This window comes from Peromyscus maniculatus, chromosome 22 (genome assembly GCF_049852395.1).
Source record: "Peromyscus maniculatus bairdii isolate BWxNUB_F1_BW_parent chromosome 22, HU_Pman_BW_mat_3.1, whole genome shotgun sequence".
Lineage (NCBI taxonomy): Eukaryota > Metazoa > Chordata > Mammalia > Rodentia > Cricetidae > Peromyscus > Peromyscus maniculatus.
In genome coordinates this window covers 195,594-221,857 of record NC_134873.1, presented here as the reverse complement: position 1 = coordinate 221,857, position 26,264 = coordinate 195,594, and the positions used below count along the sequence as shown (strand labels likewise).

At 43.1% G+C, this 26,264-nt stretch overlaps 1 protein-coding gene and 1 pseudogene across 1 annotated transcript in view; one reads left to right on the top strand and one right to left on the bottom strand.

The window, feature by feature from the left end:
* LOC143270127 (uncharacterized) overlaps window positions 1-1,263 on the bottom strand; it is a 69,503-nt gene extending 68,240 nt beyond the window's left edge. Inside the window, exon 1 of the transcript XR_013047093.1 lies at window positions 1,138-1,263. The gene's annotated coding sequence lies outside the window, so the exon portion shown is untranslated. The remainder of the gene's footprint in view (window positions 1-1,137) is intronic.
* LOC143270125 (excitatory amino acid transporter 4-like) lies at window positions 655-22,978 on the top strand (annotated as a pseudogene).
* Window positions 22,979-26,264: the final 3,286 nt, after the last annotated feature.

Sequence of the window (26,264 nt, the reverse complement as noted above, 5' to 3'; positions counted from 1 at the left end):
GTGTGTGTGTGTGTGTGTGTGTGTGTGTGTTTGTACATGTGAGTGCAGGTGCCAATGAGGCCAGCAGGGCGCATAGCAGTTCTGAGCTGCCTGATGTGGGTGCTGGGAATGGAACTCTGGTCCTCTACAGAAGCAATATGCACCCTCAATCACTGAGCCATCTCCCACCCCTTGCCCAGTAGCTCTCTTTTTAACTTTTTATTTTAAGACAGGGTCCTACTAAGTTGCAGGTGCTGGTCCTGATCTTGTAAACAGCCTTCCACCACCATCCTCTAGAGTAGCTGATATTACAGGGCTGTCAACGGCTGGGTCAAAAGCCACGGTTTCTAAGCTGTTTGGTAACTTCCAAATGTTTGGCTGCTAAACAGATTGGCAGGTTTTATATTCACGAGCATTTTATTTAATTCATGGAAAACACATCATCCCGTTTTGGATATCTTAGCAAAAATAAGTAAGTTAATAAGAAAAAATAAATACGGACATAGGTTAAAAAAAAGGGGGGGGCACAAAGTCTGAGGTCTCACCCCAAAAGAGGGTCATGAACCTCAAGCTGGGACTAGAAGTGTCATCATTTCTTTCCCAGTGACCCCTCCCTTACAGCATTACTGTCCTGGTCACGCACACTGGGCAGCCACATTAGTTGCGTACCACTGTTTCCCAGGCACCTGCTGATTTTGTCCTTGTGAAAAGTCGACTATGGGCGTCTTAGGGCTGGACACCCAACTACTGTGGATAGGGGGACTAGCCTAAAGTGCCCTTTCAAGAGCTCTTATGCAATGGGTATTCAGCAAAGGCCTGGCACTTTAGTTTGAGAGCTGCAGCAGCTCCCAGTTGCTTGAGATGATCTCAGTGAAGGAGGCTGGAGGCAGAAAACCTGAAAGGTGTGCAGTATTTTGTGTGTTTTGTTTGTGTGTGTGTGTTTGTTTGTTTGTTTTTCTACCCTGTCTCTAACCACCCTCTCTAGTGTTTGGGTCCGAAGACCTTAACCTTTTGCTGCTGGGATTAAAAACTGTATCTCATCCAGGGCAGGCTCTCAGTAGTCTCCACATGGGCATCGCCCCTCCCCTGACTTCTGAGCTGCAAGTGCCTGCCCCTCCACCTTACCCACTCCTTTCCTGGAATCCTCCCTCACCAGACCTGGTCTCCTCTGTCCCCAGAGAGAGGTGATGAGCAGCCATGGCAACAGTCTGTTCCTGAGGCAGAGCAGCCAGCACCTGGGTGGTGTGGGCTCTCCTGGTGACCTCAGGACAGTTGGCAGCAGAGAGCACTGCGCATGCGCATGCGCCTGCAGTCCATGATCAGAGAGCATGTGTGGCGCTTTCTGCGCAGAAATGCCTTCATCTTGCTCACGGTCAGCGCTGTGATCATTGGTGAGCTCTGCTTCTGGGAGGCGGGACTTCTATTAACTACCCACCCTCTCTGGTGCACTCATCGCACAATCCCTTAGCCCATCAGAGGACTCAGGTAGAGAGGGCACATACATGCACAAAAACAGCTGTATGAACACGATGTGATGTCACATGTGTGGGTATGGGCATCCGCAAGTACACTGAACAGACATGCACTTTACGACTACACACAGAGAAGGATAAATATATCTTACATATGAATATATCTTACATATCTTAATTGAGAAGTGCAGTCACATAAACTGTGCTAACGTTCATAAAAAGATGCAGCTATCCATCATACTCTTAAGAGACTGGTTCTGCAAACACTACCCCATTTTATTTAAGGAACTTGATTGTCTATTGGTTTGGATGTCCACAAGCATTTGTTATCTGTGGATGCTCAAGTCCCTTAAATAAAATGGGGTAGTGTTTGCCAGATCTGTGGCTATCTTGGTCTCTAGGTTATTTGTAACACCCAAAGCAATGTAACTGCTAGGTAAATAGTTGTTATACTGTATTGTCTAGGAAATATTGATAAGAGAAAAAAATCTCTACACGTTCAACAGACACAACTTAAGGAATTATGAGGTTGTATAAAATAATGGGTTCCTCATGACATCTTCATATCTGTATACAATGTGCTTTGATCATATTCTTTTTCCTTTACCCCCTCTTACCTAGTCACCCTCTGCTGGTTCCTTTTCTCTCCCCAAATAGCCCCTTTTCTGCTTTCCACAGATAATTTCCCCCTAAAAATTTCCATGTGTACTTGATTATTTAGACAGTATGGATTCCAAGGATACCACAGCCAGCTGTCTTGGACTTTGTGAATACTTTCACACACTCATCTATGCATTTACATCTACATGCTTAGAAGCCCAATTTCATATGCACTTCCATATTTGAAAGTGGTAGCATAGAGCTGGAGTGATGATTCAGTGGTTAAGAGCACTGGTTGTTCTTCCAGAGGTACTGAGTTCAATTCCCACATAGTGGCTCACAACCATCTGTAATGAGGTCTGGTACCTTCTTCTGGCCCACAGGAGAACACTGTATGCATAATCTGAAAAAAAAAGAAAATGATAACACAGAAAAAAGAGTCATACTTATAGACACACCCAAGAAATGCATGTGCATATCTTTATATATGATCCTATGTACATATGAATGTGCACACACACCTATGCACACACAAATGCATACAATGCATATATATATATATATATATATATATATATATATATCCATGTGCACACAACTACATGCACACATTCATTCATACAAATTCTCATCATGCACACACATATATATGCCCATGCTCACACAAATGTACACATACTTACACACATGCACATACATACCCATATATACATCTTTTTATACATGCCCATTCATTCACAAACACCCACATTTGTATATAACACAAGCACACACACACACATACACATACCCATGCACAAATGTATCCATGCACACACAAATCCATGTAATACCCATGTACACAAATGCACCTCCTAGAATAGTCACTGCTCACCTTACTATACTCTTTTAGAGATGGATGGACAGTTCTTGGGGTTGAGATTCATAGTTCATTCCATGAACCTTTCCTGGCATTGCCTTGTGCCCACACCAGCTCTTCTACCACCAGATCAAGTACTTCTCTTTTCCTGGTGAGCTGCTCATGAGGATGCTGCAGATGCTGGTACTCCCCCTCATCGTCTCCAGCCTTGTCCCAGGTGAGACCCCAAGCCACTGTGCATCTACAGGACCCATTCCAAGCCCACACTTGAGAAAAGAGCCAGGGCTTCCCCACCAATGGGGGCCCTTTCCAAACACATCAACTCAAGCTGTGCCCAGATCTTGCTTCAGTCTTGCTGTCACAGGATCCTTGTGTCCCAATAACTTCCTTGTACTTGTTGTTGAAGGTAAAATCCCATCCTGCCAGAGCTCTGGTCTCTCCAGGGGGGGAAGAAAGGCTTTGGAGGGTCAGGGGAGTTAGCTTGGATATGGGGTAGATGATAAATGGAATGTGGTTGAACATGGAGGAAGTGAGTGGGATGGAGGTGCCAGGATGGAGGGTGGAGGAAGGAAAGGAGCTTTGATGTGTTATGTAGCACCTTTTCTTCTGGATAGTAGTTGTTTTCGCTTCAGGGCCATCGGATCTTCATTTTATGGTTCACCTTTGATGCTGGAGTAGAAGAGCATGTATAGGCATTATGTCAGCAAGTGTGCATGACTGTTGCCCTGGTTTCATTTATGTTGTTACAATAAAATATTTGACACAAAACAACTTAGGGGAGAAAGGGTTTATTTTAGCTCACAGTTCCAGGTTAGAGTCTATCACTCAGGGAAGACAACATAGGAACTTGAAGCAGTTCATCATAACCCATCCACAACCAAGAGCAGAGAGAAAATAAATGGACACATGCTTATTTGTATCAAGTTACATCTCTACATGTATACAGTCCAGAATCCCTTTCCTAGGGAATGGTGCTACACACAATGATTGTCCTTCCTCCTTCAATGTAATCTGGACCCCCCAGTCATGCCACAGGTCCACCTGATTTATAAAATTCCCCATTGAGCGTCTCTCCCTAGTGGTACTTGCTCGTGTTGAGTTAACAACTAAAACTACTCACCAGAGTTGTGTTTCAATACAACTTTACAAAAGTAAATAGTGCACCAGATTTAGGCCATAGGTGATGTTTAGTAAGCCTTGGGTTTAGGGACAGAAATAATGATCAAGGCTGGTTTCTTAGGTTGGGCTTCTTTGAAGCCAAGCCTGACATGTAGATCTGGTCACCAGAAACTCACCAAGGGAGAAACACATGAAGAAGTGAAGATAGAAGGACAGGATGGGAAAGGAAGCTAAGCAAAGGCATGTGTTCAGAAGAAGGCTGGTGTCTCAGTGTGCTCCCACTGGGCAGGGGCTCTGAAGTGTGAGCAACATCATGGAGGTGTCTCTCACCACCAATTCTGTCTTCATCTGAATCCCTGCACCAGCAATCATTGACTGTTGCAGAACAATGGGACCTTTCTGGAGGAGGAAGCTCCCATTCTGCTGAGGATCACTCTCAGGAGAAAAGTGCAGATTGTTAGTATCTCAAACTCATAGCAACTGGATGGTTGCATGGCCTGGTAAGAGACATATAGGTACAGCATGAACAGTATCCAGGCTAAATGTAGAAAGGGGTGGGTTCAAGTGAGGTGGGAGTTGTGATGGACCCTGGGATGAAGACTACAATGACTGTGATATTTATGGTGCAGGATAAGGAGAGGGTTGGGTGGAAGTTGAAAGGTTAACTTAGAGTAAAGGGGAGGTATTGTGATTGGTGCAGTTATTTGGAGTAATAAAATGGAGTGGTATGTGTCCATTTGTTTTTAGCTTGAGAATCAAAAACTGAATCATCCCTGGGTTGAAACACCAGTGGATTGGTTTCAAGATCCCTATAAACACCAATACCTGAGGATGCTGAAGCCCTTTCTGTAAATTGATGTAGTGTTTGCAGATGACCTATGCCTCTCCTCTCGTGTTCTTTCAGATCATCTCTAGGTGGTGGGTATACACTGTACACTGTAAAACTTTATTTCAAAGTGACACAAAACTTTTATTTACTTTTATATAGTTATTTTGTTATTATTATTTAATCATGTGTCTATGTGGGTATGTACACATGAATGCATGTGCCCATGGAGGTCAGAAATGGGCATCAGATACCCTGGAGCTGGAATTACAAGTGGTAGTGAGCCACAGAATATTTGTGTTGATACTGGAATTTGGGTTCCCTGTAAGAGCAGTATGTGTTCTTAACACTGAGTAATCTTACCAGCTCCCTTTATTAACTTAATAAACTATAATCAAATTATATTTTGCCTGATAATATATTTATTTGTGATAGCATAAAATTTGTTGTGTAGATAACTCTCAGCATTAGAAGGTGAACCATGTTTTTTGTGGACATCTTCAGTTAAGGGATGTGCAATGAGTTTGAGCTGATGGTATGGAATGGGTGGACCAGATGGAGGCTAAAAGGAATGGGTGCTGTTGCACGAAATGCATTATCTCTTTTCTAGGTATGGCATCCCTGGACAAAAAGGCAACAGGGAGGATGGGAATGCGGGCAGCTGTGCACTACATGGTGACCACAGTCATTGTGGTTTTCACTGGGATCCTAATGGTCACCATCATCCATCTTGGGAAAGGCTCCAAGGAGGGGCTGCACCATGAGAGCCAAATTCAGACTGTCCCAACAGCTCATGCATTCATGGACCTGGTCAGGTGACATTCTCATTTTGTTGGGACTTCCAGATATGCATGCAGCAATTCTTTTCTATGAGAGACTACAGGAAAAGGTGGATCTAGTTTGGAAAAGGAAGCAACTATCGGTTGCCATTTCTGCCCTGGATCCTTGCATATCCTTAAGAAAGCTAAGTCTAGGTCTGATCTTTGAGCTCTGAGGCTGGAGAGGACACTGTTGTAGTATCCCAGGACGGAGTAAGAAGAGCTGCTGCTGTTCAATAGTTGTTCATAACCTCTTTGGTGAGCAAATGATTCTCTTTTATTTTTCTGGAGCTGAGGACTGAACCTAGGGTCTTTCACTTGCTAGGCAAGTGATCTACCACTGAGCTAAAACCCCAACCCGTGCAAATGATTCTCTTAGTCCAATAAGATTTTGCCTGTCAGAAGTAATGTCAAATCCAGTCATACTGTTCCTATGGTACTGACTTGGCACCGGAAGAGTTTAGGAACTCTTACGGTGTTCTCTGCTGCTATTATACACTAGCTGAGGTCCAATGAGATGGCTTAGTGAATAAAGGTATTTGCTGCCAAGCCTGACCACCCGAGTTCAATCCTCTGGACCATCCTCGTGGTGGAAGGAGAGAACAGAGTCCTGTAAGTTGTCCTCCCAACTCCATGTACATGCTGTGGCATATGTGTACACACACACACACACACACACACACACACACACACACACACACGCCTAAATAAATAAAAGTTAGGGCCAGTGAAATGATTTAGTTGGTAAAGACACTTATCACCATGCCTGACAACCTGACAGGATCCACATGGTGGAATGAGAGAACCGACTCCTACAAGTTGTCTACCTTTTATCTGTATACCATGGCACTGTGCCTCCAAATAAGTGTATTAAAATTTAAATGAAAAGTATACTTGAAACTGAGTTAGTTGTAAAATGCAAACAAAACCAAAGAACCAAAAGACAAAGGTTTATTTAGCTCATGTTCAGGGATCTAGGATGCCCAACAACTTTTCACCAGCATCTAGTGAGGATCTTCTAGCTGCATCATAACACGGCAGAGAGCACAAGATGGTTATCAAGAGCAAGCATATCAAAAACAAGGCCACTTCCTATTACTCTGTAAACTTCTTTAGTCCAAGGCTCCACCATCAACTTTATGGCACTCAGATTCCATGACTTTGGGTGGGGCCTAATTATAATCAATCCATGGTAAGTTACATCTGCAACTCTGAGCAGCTCTATGGGTCTGGGCGATCTCCTCTGGCCTTTGGTTACCTCCTGTGGAAGCTAGAGATGTTTACAGTGTTTACTTCTAGGGTCATTGCAGGGTTTATGTCAGATGATGAAGGGCAGGTACTTTGCTCAACCCTGGGCCCACACCATGCATTTCTATATTGTCTGCTGCTACGGTTGCCATGGTTATCAGTGCAGGAATGCCCTTTGGCTCACTCCCAAACTCTAACCACTTTCCCTTCTCTGATGTTTTTGTGCAGAAATATGTTTCCACCTAACTTGTGGAGGCCTGCTTCAAACAGGTTAGGAGAAGCACATGGTTTAATGAAGGAGGGATGGAGGGTGGAGGGAGCTTACTTCCCAAGGAGAAGGGTGGGAAGAAGGGCCTGAGTGGGGGGACCTTGGGGATGATTCTGGGAGAATATGTGTACCACACATGGCTATGTTGGTGATGCAAAGGGTGGCCAGGTTATGGAAATCATGAAGGCTAGGATGCTGGGGTCGAGGTTCTGAGACTTCTGATCACAGATGTGCTAAAATCTGTCTGAGCATGAGCTTGGGGTTCATAGTAGAAAAGCAGACACAGGCAACATGTGAAGAGGACTTACACTTTCCTGTAAAACTATATTTACAGAAGCAAGTAGTGGACTGAATTTGGCCAGCAGGAGGCGCATAGCAACCCCTTTACTGAAGGCTAGACATAAAGATGTAGACTATATATCCATTTTCTATGCTTGGTTTTTAACATCCTCACTATTTGGTTACTCATTTCTTTTCTTTGGTGAAGAGGATGAAAGCCAGGACTTGTTTATATTAGGCAAATGCCAGTTACTAATTTCTTTTTTTATTATCATTATCGTTATATTTTCAGTGTGTGTGTGTGTGTGTGTGTGTGTGTGTGTGTGTGTGTGTGTGTTCGTGCAAATGAGATGTATGGAACACAGGGCCTCACAGGCCTAACTCCAGTTTTTTTATATTTTTTTTGTGATATTTATGAAAGAGCTAACCACCATACTGAATCTGGTATCAATTTCTCTGCATTTCAGTTTAAGATGCAGTACAGCACACGAGTGGTAACCAGGATGATTGTAAGGACAGAGAATGGGTCAGAACTGAGGGCCTCCATGTCTCCCCCATCCTCAGTGGAGAATGAAACCAGCATCCTGGAAAATGTCACCCAAGCCTTGGGCACCCTGCAGGAGGTGATAAACTTTGAGGAGACTGTGCCTGTGCCTGGTTCAGCCAGTGGCATCAATTCCTTGGGCCTTGTGGTCTTCTCTTGGCCTTCGGGTTGGTCATTGGTGGCATGAAGCACAAAGGCCATGTCCTGAGGGACTTCTTTGACAGCCTCAATGAGGCTATTATGAGGCTGGTGGGCATCAGCATCTGGTGAGTAGTTGGTGGGTGCATGTGCCTGGGTGAGGCAGTGGTGGTGGTTCCTGGGGGTGACGGTGACCAGGCTGATGGGACTGTTGGAGACATTTGGCCCCTCATTCATCTGTGTGTTAGTTAATTTAATCATCAAATCATCAGTTCATTCATATCTTTCTGTAGTGAGTTATTCAGCAGTTCATAACTCCATTAATCTATTTACTCACTCACTCATTTGTGCATTCACTCTGTGATTCATTCACTCATTCATCTATGTTCATCCTCCCACACATTGGGTCACCCACTTTCCTCCCATTTTTGTGTAATAAAAATATGTTCTTAGATAATTTCATACATGTATAAAAAGTGTCTTGATAATACCCTTATTCCCATTCTCCCTCGACTTCTCTCAGACTCTCATGTTCCCCTTCCAACTCTATATCATCATATGCATGTGTTTGTATATATCTCCCATTGATTCCAATGAGAACTGTCTGTGTGAACATGGATGAGGGCATGGCCACTGATTTGGGCAACCTACAGGATGCCTCATCCAGGAAAAATTTTGGCTTTCCATTCCCCAGAAGCCATTAACTCTCAAAATAGTTTCTCAGCTAGGAGCAGGGCTTGTGAGTCTCTCCTCAGTCCATGTTGGAATATTGACTGGCTTGATCCTGTGTCAATTTGTGCAGACAACTACAGTTGCTGTGAGGTCATTGTGCTGTTTTTGAGAAAGGTCTTACTATGTAGCCCGGGATTGTCTGGAACCTGCCAACCTTTTCTGTCAGCCTCCTGATTAGTGGGATTACAGGCATGCACCACCACATTTCTGCATTTGTTAATTCAATCATCAACTCACTGATTCACTTCCTCATTCTTTTCTGCAGTGATTCAATTCAGTAACTTTTTCTTTCATTCATTCCCTCATCTATTTCTTGTATTCACTCATTCATTCTCATTTTTCTAGCACTGGCCCACTCACTTATCTTCTTTTAAAGTCTTTTTCTATTTATCAGTTAAATAATTTCTTCATGTATCTATTCACTGATAAATATGTTCATTAGTTAAATTACTTCACAATTATCACTCTATTACATTTATCTATCTATCTATCTATCTATCTATCTATCTATCTATCTATCTATCTATCTATTGTGTCAGAGTACATGTGTATGGATATGCAAACCACAGCATGCATGTGGACATAGAGGATAAAGTTGTAAGAGTTAGTGCTCTCTTCCTACCATGTGGATTTCAGGATCCAACTCAGGCCTTCAGGCTTGGCACAACGTATCTTCACCTGGGGAGCCATCTTTCTGGCCCCTGTAATTATTTTTAAGTGCTAGGGTTGAACCAAGGCCTTATGTCTACTAGATAATCAATCACTCTACCACTGAGCTGTACCTTCAGTTTCCTAAATAATAATCTTTTTTCCCTGGTGCTCAGGATGGAACCTAGGGCCTTGAGTAAGCTAGGCAATAACTGTGACACTGAGCTGTAGTATTAACACCATTAGTTAAGACATTGACTGCATTTGTGTATTTACTCACCCAAACCAGCACACTTGGATTCACTCCCAAACCTGTTGATTTATGTATGCATTTGCCATTTTCTCATTTATTCCCTCAGATATTCCATTTATCTCTTCACTTTCATACTTACTCATGCCCTGTTTTATTTTCCTTTCTACATTTGGGTATGGTGTGATGTGCATGCGAATGTATGTTATTTTTGAATGAGTGGGGGGAAGTATGTGTGTGGTGGCCCAAGGGCATGTTGGGTATCATTTTCCATAGCTCTTATACCATGGCAACTCTTATAAAGGAAAAAATTTAATTAGGGCTGGTTTCCATAGCTCTTATTCATTAAGGAAGGATCCCTCAGTCAAATCTGGAGCTCAAGGAAGTGGCTCATCTTGCTAGCCAAATTGACCTGACTTCCCTTCTGAGGCTGGGTTGGCCTAGCCTATCAAGCATTACATAGGTTTTGGAGGGTCTACACTCTGGTCCTCATGCTTACATGATAAGTGTTTTAACCACTACTCCATCTTCCAACACCCATGTCCCCTTTTCACATTAATTTTTTTCAAAATTATTTCACTCTTCACTAGCTCATTCGTCTAGCAGACAGTTTCCCAGGCTTGAGACACAGTGATACACTGAAGTCATACTTTATCTTGAAGAAGTTTGTAAAATCCAGGGGGAGACAGATGTAGACCACTATGTGTAACACAAAGCCATAGGTGCCATAGCAAAGCTCCAGCAGTGGTGGATGGACCCATATGCAGTGGATGCTCCCTGGGAAGATGAGGAGTGAGCCATACATCTGGGCTTGAAAGGAGAGTAAGAACCTAACTAGATATGAAGAGGAGATTGGTACATCACCAACAAGGGAGAGAACAGGCAAAGCCTTAAGAAACGCCGAGTGATTGGACAAGAAGGACTCTAGTTTCATTTTGGTTGCTGTGATAAAATTCTGACATAAAGAGCAAATGATTATTTATAGCCTCACATTTCTAGGTTACAGTCCATTATTGTAGAGAAGACAAAACAGGAACTTCAAACATCACATCACAGTGAAGAGTAGAGAGAATCAACACATGAATCCCTGCTTGCTTGCTTGCTTAGTTTCAGCCAGCTTCTTCTATTATTACACAGTCCAGGGCCAAGCCCATTAAATAGTGCTGCCCACAGTGGACTATCTCTTTCTACAACAATTTGCAATTAAGAGAGTCTCCCAAGCACATTCCCATAAGCCAACCTACTCTAGATAATTCCTCATTGAAACTGTCTTCTCAGGTGATTTTAGGTTGTGTCAAGTTGAAACTTCAAACTAACTAGCACAAAAAGCAATTTGTGGAAATTTAGAAGGCCAGAGATAGGGGATGTTTTAGTGTCTTGGTTAGGGTTTCTATAGCTGTGAAGAGACACCATGAGCATGGCAACTCTTATAAAGGAAAACATTTAATTAGGGCTGTTTTACAGTTCAGTGATTTAGTTCATTAATTTCATGGTAGGAAGTGTGGTGGCATGCAAGCAGGCATGGTGCTAGAGAAGGAGCAAAGAGTTCTACATCTGGACCTGCAGGCAGCCGAAAGAGAGAAACACACTGGGCCTGGCTCGAGCATCTGAAACATCAAAGCCTGCCCCCAATAACACACTTCCTCCAACAATACCACATGTAGTCCAATGAGGCCATACCTCCCAAAAGTGCCACTCCTTATGAGCCTAGGGGAACCATTTTCATTCAAACTGCCATACTTAGTAATTAATGCCTAAGGACCGAATTCTGAAGGGAATAGTCATCTGGAGTTGAGCTGAAAGGGGCTTGAATGAGAGAATGAGATAAAGATTCCAGAAGGCTCAATGCTGATGTTGTAGGAACTTTTCTGCTTATCAGATGAGCAGTGAGTAACCAATGTGAGGTGGGTACATTCATAGAATCCAATTGTATTAATTAGCTTTTCTGTTGCTATGACAAATTGCCCGGGAAAACCAATTTAAAGAGGGAAGGTTTATTTTTGCCTCACAGGTTTGCAGGAAACAGTGCGTGGTTGGCTGGCTCCATTGCGTTTGGGCCATGATGGTGAATGGATATAGCCAATGCAGCTGCTAACTTCACTGCATCTAGGAAAAAGAGAGGGAGAGAGGGAGACACTGCGGAGAAGACTTGTCCTTCAAGGGTATACCCCCAATGATCTACTGCCTTTTACGAGGCCTTTCCTCTAGTTTGCTCCCAATAGCTCATTCAGCTATGATTCCATCAATTGATAACCCATAGCAGAGATTGGAACTCTCATGAACAGTTAGCTTCTCTACAGGTCCCACCTCAGAGCACTGGCCTTCAACATATGAGCCTCTGGGGAAATATTTTGGGAGAAAGCCCTAACAACAATGCTATTAAAAATATTTTATTTTATATATGTGTGTGGATGTGTAAGTGGGTGTGCAGGTGTTTCTGTGGGTACCCATAGAGACCAGAAAGTGGTGCCATATCCCTTGAGCTGGAGTTAGAAGTGTTTTTGAGCTGTCCAGTGTGGATGATGTGTCCAAAATGAGAATTTCATCATTGAACAGCAAGTACTCCTAACCACAGGGCCATTTCCCCTGTGTCCCAATGCTGGCTTTGATACTCGGGAAAGGTTGGGGTGGAGTTGTGGTTTCGTGGTAGGTACTGTCTGGCTCCTTGAATCTATTTGGGCAAAGTTTGGGGAATGCCAGCTCCAGACCTGTGAGGAAGATCATCCTAATACATATGTGCCTTGCCCAGGTATGCACCTGTGGGCATCCTGTTCCTGATTGCTGGGAAGATTCTGGAAATGAAAGACATGGCTGCCCTTGGAGGTCAGCTGGGCATGTATACTCTGACTGTCATCATTGGATTGTTCCTCCGTGCTGGTGGTGTTTTGCCCTTCATCTGCCTTCTTGTCACCCATCAGAACCCCCTCCCATTCATTGGGGGCCCGCTACAGGCCCTCATCACAGCCATAGGTACCTCTTCCAGGTATGGCCTTTCCCGGAACTCTCCCTGAGTCCATTCTTCATCTTTCATAGGTTCTTTTAGGTACTCTCCTCTCCACCACTCCAAACACCTCTTCTGGTTATACAATAGTATTGGGTAACTCTTGAAGCTTTTTACCGGTGGCCTATACTTGGGGATATAGTCTTTGTCTTGTGATGACTCTCATAACCTCCTTGTCTCTTTTGTTTCTCTAGGTTATAAGGAGGAGAGACAGATGCCAGTTCTTTGTTTAAGGTGGTACTGGGGGTGAAACACAAGCTCAGAGTGTCTTGGCTTCTTAGGCTTTCCTCTCCTGTTTGTGCTTTTAGGGGCTTAAAAAAGTGATCCTTATCTCTCACCATCCAAATTTAAAACAGCTTGACAAAGTATCCCAAGATCCAAACAGATAGGAGAAAATATTTTTTATTGTCCTCATGATGATTGGAGAATGTGCCTTTTGATCTTTGATCTGGGGCTAAATAGGATTGATACTATTGTACATAGAATTAAACCAATCTGATCAGTATGGAGCTAATCAGCCCCTGCTCCCACCTCCAGTGCTGTTTCTGATCCTTGGCAAAGGTTGAAATTGAATTGGGTGCTTTGCAGTAGGCAATGTCTTGTTCTAGGGCCAAAGACTTGAGTCCAAGCTTTAAGTTTCATAGCATAAAGCTGACCACACAGGGGTCAGTTCTTGCAGACAACCTGACCCCAAATGAGCTGCCTACTCTTTCTACTAAGTTGCCAGTCAAATGAAAGTATACTCTGTGAAGTAGTTGGGGAGAGCCCTAGCTGCTGTAGATTGGGTTGTTTCTTGTGCAGAAAAACACTCTGTCTTTTACTGTTCTACTTTCATTTCTGTTGCTGTGACAAAATACCCTGATGAAGGGTAGTTTAGTGTGTGAGGAAGAAATTTATTTGGCTTACAATTACAGGTTATAGCCCATTACTGTGGGGAAATCTAAACAGGAACTTGAGGTAGCTAGTCACATCACACTCAGGCACAGAGAATAAATGCATGTTTACTGCTTTCTTGCATATGCTCAGCTTGGTTTCTCCACTGTTAAATAGTTCAGGACCCCCTGCCTAGGGAATAGCACCACTCATCGTTGGCTGGGTTTTCTCATATGAATTAGTTAAGACAATCCCACATAGATGATTCCCATAGGATGACCAAACATAGTGACCCATGGAGACTCTCTTCTTAGGTAGTTCCTGGTTCAGTTCTTGATAATTGAAGTTAGCCATCATCTTTAGGCTTCGGTGTGGAAGTCAGCAATCTGGAATAGACTGTCATAAAATCTTGGTGTGAATGGGTCAAGAGACATTCCTCTGGGAATGTCTACCTCTGAGTTCTCTCTGCATTAGGAGTCCCACTCCCCCATGCACAACTGTAATTCCCACTTTCTACTCCTTGCTCACATTCCAACCTGTTCTCCATGTGCTAGAGGGGAGCCCTCCTTTGGCCCTTTGCTGCTACTGCCCTCTCCCCATCCTTCAACTCCCTATTCTCAGCCTCCAGAGCTCTCTTCCCCCAGCTCTGCAACCCTGCCTATCACTTTCTGATGCCTGGAGGAGGGCCTGGGTGTGGACTGACCCATCACCAGGTTCCTGCTGCCTGTGGATCCACTGTCAACATGGATGGCACTGTACTCTATGAGGCCTTGGCAGCCATCTTTTTTGCTCAAGTCAACAACTATGAGCTCAAACTGGGCCAGATTACCACAATCAAGTGAGACGATGAATATCAACTGAATAGGAGAGGCTGGGTGTACAAGGTCTACTGACAAATTTCCTGTTTATAGTTGCATCTCATTCCTAACTAAGATATAAAATTATGTATATGCAAATATCAAAAAATTTGAAAAACAGCAAAGCAACATGTGCAATATTTCTGATTTCCAGTATTTTGGATGAAGGATGTAGGATGCTCCACAGCATTTGTATCCATGGGGGATTTTTTACTCATCCATGTTGCTTATTGTCTGCCTATCATACAAGAATGAAAATGTAAACTCTGTGAAGGAAAGTATTTTCTTCGTTGGAAATTTCTTCCATAGACACATCCTGACTTAAGATGGTTTGACTTATGATCTTTCTTTCCCTCCCTCCCTCCCTCCCTCCCTCCCTCCCTCCCTCCCTCTCTCCCTCTCTCCCTTTCTCCCTCCCCCTCTCTCTCTGACCTGGCTAATTGGGACTGTAGGCATGTGCCATCATTCCTGGTAATGGAATAATATTTTGGCTTATAAGGATGTGAGTGTGATACATGGTCAGTAGAAACTACACTTCACATTTTTTTCTATTTTGTATGTGTCTCCCTGAGTCTGTGTTCACCTCTTGTGTGAAGGTGTTTTCTAAGATGAGAAGAGGGCTTCAAGTTCCCTGGAACTGGAGTTATAGGCAGCTGCCTGATACGGGTTCCAGGAATAGAGCTTGGGTCCTCTGCAAGAGCTGTAAGTGCTCCTAGCTGCTGAACTATCTCCAGCCACTTGGTTTAAAAGAGCTTAAAAATTACATTTGTGCCTGTGCACCTGCACGTGTGTGTGCTCGTGTGTGTGTGTGTGTGTGTGTGTGTGTGTGTGTGTGTGTGTGTGTGTGTGTCACAGTGCACATGTGGAGGTCTGAGGACCACTCACAGGATTCAGTTTTCCTCTTCTGCTATGCGGGTCCTGGGGACTGAACTCAGTTTGTCAGACTTGGCAGCACAGCATCTTTACCCACTGAGCCATCTCTCAGGGCCCTACACTTCTTTTTCGAATGGAATCTTTTCCTCCACTAGTAATGTGGTGGTTTGTTTTAATTTTACATTTGGCAGAATCTGGAATCACCTGAGGAGATAATCTCAAGAAGGGCCCATTGTCCTTTGGGTATGTTTGTTGGAGATCAACGTGGGAAGGTTCAGCCTAAAAGTGGGCAGTACTTCTTCCCTTGATTTGGTTCCCGAGTTGTTTAAAAGTTGAGAGAGACCAGACCCATAGGTATGCACACATTTTCTCTGCTCTTGACTGTGGATGTGTTGTGGCTAACGGCTTCAAGTTCCTTCCTTGACTTCTCTACAATGATGGACTATAACCTGGAATTGTGAGCTAAAATAAAACCCTTTCTCCCAAAGTTTCTTCTGGGCACATTTTTTTAAATCTGAGTAACAGAGGAGAAGCCTAGACAGGCACTGTCCTTGGCTCTTTTCTGTCACAATGAGAAGATAGGCATGTGTCTGCCATTCTCCTGATGAGACAGGATAGGATCTGAGTTCATGTCAAGGTATAAAGCTCATGAATGGAGTCTTCTCCCTCGAAGTCCCATTCTTCAATACCAGTCTGAGTATTTGCTCAACCACCATTCTGATAGAGTTGTCCTCTGTGCTAATCATCTCCCCTTGTTCTGTGTGTATGGCTATAGAAGCTAGAAAGGGGTTTCCTCAACTACTGAGGAGAGAGCTGGCATCTCGAGGGCACTACTGCCTTTGCTGGGAAACTCAGGGGCCTTCACAATACATATTACATTTTTGGGGGGGTAATTGGAGTTAATTCTGGAGTTTTAACATAGGCCACCTGTGACCCGATAGATCCTACTTTCAATTTCATATTAATTTGCGGGACTAGAAGTGGAAACAAGGATTTATACCTGCTAGACAGGTATTCTACCACTGACATAGATCATTAGCTTTTTAATTTTTAAAAAAGATTACCTGAGCAAGAAATGGTCTTCCGTGGGCCAGAGAGATGGCTCAGGAGTTAAGAGAACTTGCTGCTCTTACAGAGGACCTAGTTTTGTTCCCACTACTTACATAACTGATGTTTATCACCCCAATTCCAGGAGACCCAATGTTCTTTTATGGACTCCATGACCACCAGGCACACATGCAGTATACAACATACATGCAGGTAAACATTTATACATATGAGAATAAAAAAACAAAACAAACAACTTAAATCAAGAAAGAAATAGGCTTCAAACCCAAGAGGGGCCAGAATGTCCTGGCCTTCAACGTAGTGAGCTCTATGTGCCTTTTTTTCCCTTTTATTTTATTTTACAATACAATTCAGTTCTACATATCAGCCACGGATTCTCTTGTTCTCCCCCCTCCTGCATCCCTCTCCTTCCCCCCAGCCCATCCCCTATTCCCACCTCCTCCAGGGCAAATCCTCCCCAGAGCCCCCAGGACTGAGATCAACCTGGTAGACTCAGTCCAGACAGGTCCAGTCCCCTCCTCCCAGACTGAGCCAAGTGTCCCTGCATAAGCCCTAGGTTTCAAACAGCCAACTCATGCAATGAGCACAGGACCCAGTACCACTGCCTGGATGCCTGCCAAACAGACCAAGCTAATCAACTGTCTCACCTATTCAGAGGGCCTGATCCAGTTGGGGGCCCCTCAGCCTTTGGTTCATAGTTCATGTGTTTCCATTCATTTGGCTATTTGTCCCTGTGCTTTATCCAACCTTGGTTTCAACAATTCTCACTCATATAAACCCTCCTCTTTCTCACTAATTAGAATCCCGGAACTCCACGCGGGGCCTAGCCATGGATCTCTGCATCCAGATCCGTCAGTCGTTGGATGGGGTTTCTGGCACGACTATTAGGGTATTTGGCCATCCCATCACCAGAGTAGGTCAGTTCCGGCTGTCTCTCAACCATTGCCAGCAGTCTATTGTGGGGGTATCTTTGTGGATTTCTTTGGGCCTCTCTAGCACTTTGTTTCTTCCTATTCTCATGTGGTCTTCATTTACCATGGTCTCTTACTCCTTGTTTTCCCTCTCTGTTCTTGATTCAGGTGGGATCTCCCATTCCCACAGGCTCTCTTTCCCTTGACCCTTTCCCTTCATCACTCCCACTCATGTCCAGGTTGTTCATTTAGATCTCAGCCATTTCTCTGTAATTGGGTGATTCTCGTGTCTTTCTTAGGGCCCTGTTTTCCAGGTAGCCTCCCTGGTGATGTAAGCAGCAGTCCAGTCATCCTTGTTCCACATTTAGGATCCTCCTATGAGTGAGTACATACCATATTTGTCTTTCTGAGTCTGGGTTACCTCATTTAGGATGATTTTTTCTAGATCCATCAATTTGCCTGCAAACCTCAGGATGTCATTGTTTTTCTGTGCTGAGTAGTATTCCATTGTGTATATGTGCCACAATTTATTTATCCATTCTTTAGTTGAAGTACACCTAGGTTATGTCCAGGTTCTGGCTATTACAAACAATGCTGATATGAAAATAGATGAGCAGGTGCTCTTGTGGTATGATTGAGCATTTCTTGGGTATATGCCCAAGAGTGGTATAGCTGGATCTTGGGGGAGATTGATTCCCAATTTTCTAAGAAAGTGCCATATTGATTTCCAAAGTGGTTGTACAAGCTTGCATTCCTACCAGCAGTGTAGGAGAGTTCCACTGGTTCCACATCCTCTCCAACATAAGGTGTCTTCAGTGTTTTTGATCTTAGCCATTCTGACAGGCGTAAGGTGGTATCTCAGAGTTGTTTTGATTTGCATTTCTCTGATGATTAGGGATGTTGAGCATTTCTTTAAATGTCTTTCAGCCATTTGAGATTCCTCTGTTGAGAATTCTCTGTTTAGTTCTATAGACCATTTCTTAATTGGACTGTTGGTTGTTTGGATGCCTAATTTCTTGAGTTCCTTATATATTCTGGATATCAGTGCTCTGTCAGATGTGAGGTTGGTTAAGACCTTTTCCCATTCTGTAGGCTGTTGCTTTGCTTTGTTGACCGTATCCTTTGCTCTACAAAAGCTTCTCAGTTTCATGAGGTCCCATTGATTGCTTGTTTCTTTCATTGTCTGTTCTACTGGTGTTATATTTAGGAAGTGATCTCCTATGCCAATGTGTTCAAGACTACTTCCTACTTTCTCTTCTAGCAGGTTCAGAGCAGCTGGATTTATGTTGAGGTCCTTGATCCACTTGGACTTAAGTTTTGTGCACGGTGACAGATATGAATCTATTTGCAGCCTTCTACACGTTGATATCCTGTTATGCCAGCACCATTTGTTGAAGATGCTTTCTTTGTTCCATTGTACACTTTTGGCTTCTTTGTCAAAAATTATATGTTCATAGGTGTGCGGATTAATGTCAGGGTCTTCAATTCGATTCCATTGGTCCACATGTAGGTTTTTGTGCCAATACCAAGCTGTTTTTAGTACTGTAGCTCTATAGTAGAGCTTGAAGTCAGGGATCGTGATGCCTCCAGAGGTTGTTTTATTGTACAGGATTATGTTGGCTATCCTGGGTTTTTTGTTTTTCCATATGAAGTTGAGTATTATTTTTTCCAGGTCTGTGAAGAATTGTGTTGATATTTTCATTGGGATTGCATTGAATCTGTAGATTTCTTTTGGTAAAATTGCCATTTTTACTATGTTGGTCCTGCCTATCCATGAGCATGGGAGATCTTTCCCTTTTCTGACATCTTCTTCAATTTCTTTTTTCAGGGACTTAAAGTTCTTGTCATATAGGTCCTTCACTTGCTTGGTTAGTGTTACCCCAAGGTATTTTATGTCATTTGTGGCTATTGTAAAGGGTGATGTTTCCCTGATTTCCTTCTCAGCTTCTTTGTCCATTGTTTATAGGAGGGATATTGATTTTTTTGAGTTGATCTTGTATCTTGCTATGTTGCTGAAGGTGTTTATAAGCTGTATCAGTTCCTTGGTGGAATTTTTGGCGTCACCTAAGTATAGTATCATGTCATCTGCAAATAGGGAAAGCTTGAGTTCTTCCTTTCCAATTTGTATCCCCTTAATCTCCTTATGTTGTCTTATTGCTCTGGCTAGAACTTCAAGAATTATATTGAATAAGTATGGGGAAAGCGGACAGACATGACTCGTTCCTGAATTTAGTGGAATTGCGTTGAGTTTCTCTCCATTTGCCTATGGTCATACCACCCTGAATGCACCCTATCTCATCTGTATTTGCCTTCTTAATAAACAACTCTCCTTTTCCAGCCGCAGCTTTCTTGAATGACAGCTGACAAAAGTTGTGTGTATTTGAAGATGTGTTTCATGATGATTTGCTACCTGTGCACTCTGTAGATGATCAAAACAGTCAGGCTGATTATTTCATTTGTCTCCTATGTTTTCCTTCCTTCCCCCACACCCTCTTCTGCTGCCTGTGTCTCCTCTCTCCTCTTATTTTCTCATGTCCTCCTTATTTTCCCCTCCCTTCCTCTCTCCTCTCTCCTTTCTTCCCTTCCTTCTCTTTTTCTCTCTCTGTCAGTCCTCCTCTTCTCCTCTCCCTTTCTCGGTTCTCTTTCTCTTTGCTGATAGTGAGAAGAGACTTCAGGTTTATTCTCTTTGAAATACAAACACAGCATCATTAGCCACACCCTCCACACCATACATTAGATTTCCGGAAGCCATTCATGTGGTATCTAGACATCTTGTACCCTTTGAGAGACATTTCCCCTACTCCCAGCCCATCTGCCCAGCATCACGGTTTCTTCTTTTTGCTTCTGTGACTTCAACTTTTTAAATTTAGTTTCACATCCAAAGAGAGTTCATGGAATATTTTTCTTTCTGTGTTGGCTTGGGAATTTAACTTAAGGTGCCCTTCCCTTCCTGATCTTCCAATCTTCTGTTCTCTCTTTCCTCCTGAATTCCCGCAACATCACAGCCACAACTGCTAGTGTAGGAGCACCTGGCATCCCCCAGGCAGGACTGGTCACCATGGTGATTGTGTTCACATCCATCAGCCTGCCCACAGACGACATCATGCTGATCATAGCTGTGGATTGGTTCCTGTGAGTGTGACTTGGCTTTGACCCTGGGCTCTTCTCATAACTTTTATGAAGGATTCTGCAAGGACATGGTTGTAGAATTTGAGGGGTTTAGGGAGGCATTGGGATGGTCTGTTAGTGATGGCTTTGGACTCCAAGCCCATAGATTTATTATCTTTGGGACACAGAGTGAGTAGAATTCTGAAAAGGGGGTCTCCATCTATCAGCCCCTCCCCCACTCCTTGTCAGACCATTTCATACAAAAATCATACAAAAGTGTTCAAATATTTTTTAACTCAAAAATTTTAAACGGTTTTTTCCTTAGTGAAATCTTACTTCTGAAGAATTTTAGAAGTGAAAAGAAAACACAAGTTACCTGCTGCGTTAAATAGTGAAGAATTTTGACTTATACGATCACCTGTGATGATGGACAAAAGAATTTTGGTGGATTTTTGCACTGAACCCTATGAATGCATATGTTCTCTCCTTCTTGTCTTTCCTCTGTTCTTTTTCACTAATTAAATTTGTTCTTTGACAGGTCAGGCATGTATGCAATGCTTTCTGGTTACTTTGCACACTCTCTAACTCCTTCCCACCAGGTCAGCTTTCCTCCCTACAACTCTGCTCCCCACATTCATGTCTTCTGTTTGTGATCCACTGAGCACAGCAGAGCCATTTGTGTGTCTTGCTGTGAGACTGTGCCATGGAGCTTAGTAGGCTTGTGGGAGGGCGCACACCTGAAGACAGTGACTCCTAATCTATAGGCAGGGAGGAGCCACCCCTACCCTGTTCCTCCCCCTCCTCTCTTGCTTTCTTTCCTTCCTCCCTTTGTTTACTTCCTTCTCCTTCCTCTGTCCTTTTCTTCTCTTCCATTCTCCCTCCCTTTTCTCCACCTGTCTCATTCCCTCCCTTCTTTTCTCCCTCCCTGCCTCCCTCCCTCCCTTCTTTCCTGCCTTCCTTCCTTCCTTCACTCCCTCCCTCCTCCCTCCTCCCCCTCTCCCTCTTTCTTTTTTCCTTCTTTCTTTCTCTCCTCTCTCTTTCTTCCTCTTTATACTTCCTACATCACTACCTCCTTTCACCATTTTTCCCTCTCTCATTTCTTTTCTTATAACATGGAATTTACATAAAATGCTAATTTTCATTCCGATGTAGGTACTGTGAGCAAGACTAAGTCCCATTTGTACAGAAGGACTAAAGTTCCATTTGAACAATCCCAGCCTGCTCCACACCTACATAGATTCATGTCAAACAGTCTGTATCAAACAGTCATATCTAATAGTCTGCACCAGACACTTGTACCTAATAAGCCTACACCAGATGCTCATGTTAAGTACTCTGCATCAGATGCTCATGTTTAATACACTGCGTCAGATGCTCATGTTTAATAATCAGTGTCAGATGCTCATGTTTAATAATCTGCAACAGATGCTTATGGTGATATTTTATTTGTACTGAAATGTGATTTTATTTGTATGTTAATAAATAAAGTTGCCCAAGAGTCAGAGCTATTAGAGCCATAGCAAAAGCCGGGCAGTAGTGGCACACACCTTTAATCCCAGCACTTGGTAGGCAGAGCTAGGTAGATCTCTGTGTGTTCAAGGATACATCCAGCATTGGAGACACACGCCTTTCATCTCAATACCAACCATAGAAGGCCTGGAATTCTGTACAGACAGGCAGTGACTAGGAGGTCATGTGGTTGGGTTTACAACCAATGAGAAGGCAGAACAAAAACTCTATAAAAAAAGACAGACATAGGGAGTAGGTCTCTTTTGGAGAGGTAGGACCACTGCGAGAGGAAGGGTAAGGTTTTTAGCTCTTAGCTCTGACCTCTTGACTTTCTTCTTTGCATTGGTTCTGTGTTTCTTATTTAATAAGACTGTTGGTTACATCTACAGATGCTCATGTTTAATACTTTGCATTAGATGCACATGTATAACAGTCTGAATCAGATCCGAATGTCTAACACTCTAGATCAGATTCTAATCTCTAACCATCTACATCAGGCTCTCATATCTAATCATTTTTAGGTTAGTCATATTTAGAAACAAGAGTCACAAATTAAAGAAGAGTTCTGAGGATATAAGGAATGATGTTGTTAGGAAGGAAATCTGAGGAAGAGCAGGGCCTGTTCTAGATCATGTGGTTGTGAATTAGCCTGGAAGCCCTTCTAGTCTACTCTGGGTTCTTGAAGGAGCCTTTCACCCCCTCCCATTAATCTATTTTTCCTCCACCAGTGACTGGCTGCATACTCTGACCAATGTACTGGGAGACTCAATTGAAGTGGCCGTCATTGAGCATTTGTACCAACAGGAGCTGGAGCTGAACAAGGCTGAGCTGACCCTTCCCAGCCTGGGGAAGCCCTACAAGTCACTCATGGCACAAGAAAAGGGGGCATCAAGGGGTCGGGGAGGTAATGAGAGTGTCATGTGAGAAGCTTCCAGCTCCGCCCAGGGAGGAGAGAAGGGACTGGGAGGGGGTTCCTGGGGACAATTTGTTGCCTAACTGACTGTGGGATGAACATACATGTTCTGTGTGGTTTCTCGAGGGGCTGCTGAGATAAAAGAGAAGGAATGAAAGGTCTCCAAGGTGTACTCATCACTGTTGCATTTGTGTGCTTCAAATGCAAGAACAACCTAAGGGAGGGAAGAATTACTTGGGATATGGTTCTAAAGGGCTTTAGTTCTCTATAGTGGGAAGGCATGGAAGAGCAGAGCAGCTCACTTCATGGTGGTCAGTAAACAGAGACATGAGAAATGGGAAGTTACTAGGACGGGACACAGCTCTCCAAGACACACTACTTGTGACTACTTCCTTCAACTATCCCCTGCCTCCTCCTTTTGACCACTTTCCAATACAGCTGTCATAGTAGGAACTGTCAAGGGACTGATGCATTCATTAGGTTAGGGTCCTCATGATGGAATTATCTCTGAAAATGCGCTCACAGACACACAGAGGTGTGCTGTATACATTTTCTAGGCACTTGTTTCAGTCCAGTCAAGTTGACAAAGACAGTCTGTTATCACAAAGGTCTCTCTCTGTCCAATTCTGAGTATGGTGAGAACTTGAAGGATGGTGTGAGGATTTGGAATTAGGGGAAGTAAAATCTTCAAATTCAATAAGAAAGATCAACTGACATTCTTTTGTTGTGTGTTCAAGACAGGGTTTCTCCATGTAGTTCTAGTGCCTGTCCTGGATCTCGCTCTGTGGACCAGGCTTGCCCCGAACTCACAGAGATCTGTCTGGCTCTGTCTCCAGAGTGTTGGGATTAAAGGCGTGAACCACCACCACCTGGCTCAACTCACATTCTTTGTGTTCTCCAGGAGAGGTTGAACTGACAAGAAAAATACCTATTATTTCTTGTGATTAAGTGATCTGTGGCTTTTGTGTTGAGGTCCCAAAGACCACCTTCAGATTTAATGATTCTTAATAAGACACACAAAACTCCAGAAAGCCATTCTCCTCTCAGATATGGTTCATTATGTGAAGGGCACTGATTGAAATGAACAAAGGCAAACTCGTTGGGACTGGGCTGTGCCAGACCAGATGTGCTCTCAGCTTTTGAGCCCTCGCTCCAGCTACTATTTTTTTTAAAGATTTAAAAAATTTCATTCTTCAAGAATTTTGTATATTTATTCAATGTATCTTGAACATAACCACTCTCTACTCCCCTTCCAATCCTTCTTAGAACTACCCCTACAAAACCCCTTCTCAAGTTCTTGTCCTCTTTTCGCATCCCACTCTGTCCAATCAATGCTTTCTTGGGTGCATTGATTTGGGATGTTCCACTGGATCATAGTCAACGTACCAGGTGCCAATTTCCTGAAAAACACTGACCTCCCATGTCACCAGCCTTCAGATGCTAGGCTTTTCAGCTAGGGATGAGGCCACGAGTCTCTCTTCCATATATGCTGGAATTTGACTGGATTGATGTTGTACAGGTATTGTGCAAACAACCACAATGCCTTTCAGCCATTTGAAATACTTCTATTGAGAATTTCTGTTTAGCTCTGTAGCCCATTTTTAAATTAGATTATTTGATATTTTGCTGGCTAGTTTCTTGAGTTCTGTATATATTTTGGAGATCAGCCCTCTGTCAGATGTGGGGTTGGTATAGATCTTTTCCCATTCTGTAGGTGCCTTTTATCTTAGTGTCTATGTCCTTTGCCTTACAGAAGCTTCTCAGTTTCAGGAAGTCCTATTTATTAATTGTTGCTCTCAGTGTCTGTGCTACTGGTGTTATATTTAGGAAGTTGTCTGTAGCAGAATCTTAAAGGGTCTTATTAATAAAAAACAAACTTGAGGCCAGTTATTGGGTGAATGCTGGATGCCAGAGAAGCAGAACAAGTCACAGCTACCTCACTTCACCAATTTCTCAGCTGATCCTGTTTCCTCAGACTGGAAGCCTGTCAGTCCTCATCCCAAATGAATCTCAGCTGAACTGCTGCTAGAAGCCTAAAAGCTAAACCAGCCAAATGTGTATAGTTTCTGGTCCTCGAGCCTTATATATCTTTCTGTTTTCTGCCATCACTCCCTGGAATAAAGATGTGTGTCACCATGCCAGGCTGTGTCCAATGTGGCCTTGAACTCACAGAAATCCAGAGGGATTTCTGCCTCTGGAATGTTAGGGTTAAAGGCGTGTGCTACCATTGCCTATCCTCTATGTTTGATATTGTTGCTGTCCTGTTCTAAACAGATAAGTTTATTAGCGTGCACAATATTTTGGGGAATACAGTACCACCACATTTGTCTCCGGTGCCAATGCATTCCCACTTTCTCTTCTATCAGGTTCAGAGTAAATGGATTTATGTTGAGGTCTTTGATCTACTTGGACTTGAATTTTGTGTATGGTGACAGATATGAATCTATTTATAATCTTCTATATGTTGACATCCAGTTTTGGGTGGGATTTGATTGTGTGTGGGGGGGGTTAGTCACTTTTCATCTGATTGGATTTTTTTGTTTGTTTTGATTACTGGTTTTTTGATGTAGGGATTTTAAAGTTTTAAAAAGAAACAGAAAAACATGACTACGAATGGATAGGGAGGTGGAGATGGCCAAAGAAAAGTAAGAGGATGTGCAAAACATTTCATATGAAAAAGTAATTAATAAAAATATTTAGGTTGTGATTATGTTCTCTCATGATTCACCTTTAAATTTTCCTCCAAATAAACTTCCTCTTCCACTTCATAATGTTAATTTTTTATATATTGTACTAATCTGGCAATTTTTTATTCTCTATATTTCCACTGAGATTCAGTTGTAATGCAATATATTAATTCTTTGAGAATGCCATCTAGTATATTTTCATCATAACCACTCCCAGACCCTACCAAATCCAGCTTCTACCTCTTCTGTCTTCTCCACAAGTCTGTGTCCTCTGTTTCTTAAATAGGATACAAGGCAACAATTGTACTACCCTTACACTCATAGTTGTAGGGTGTGATGGTTTGAATGAGAATAGCCCCAATTGGCTCATGTATTTACATTCTTGCTCATCAGGAAGTATAACTCTTCAAGAAGGATTAGAAGGCATAGCCATGTTGACATAGTATTGACCTTATTGGAAGAAGTGTGTTATTTCTGGTAGGTCTTGAGAGGTCAAATGCTATGCCAGGGCCAGTATTTCTGTCTCTCTGTTTGTCTGTCTCTCTCTGTCTCTGTTTGTCTTTCTTTCTCTCTCCTCTTTCTCTCTCTGTCTCTCTCCCCACCCTCCCACACATATCTCTATCTCTCTCATCCTCCCCAACGCCCAATGCCTGTGGATCTGGATGTAAAGCTATCCACTACAGT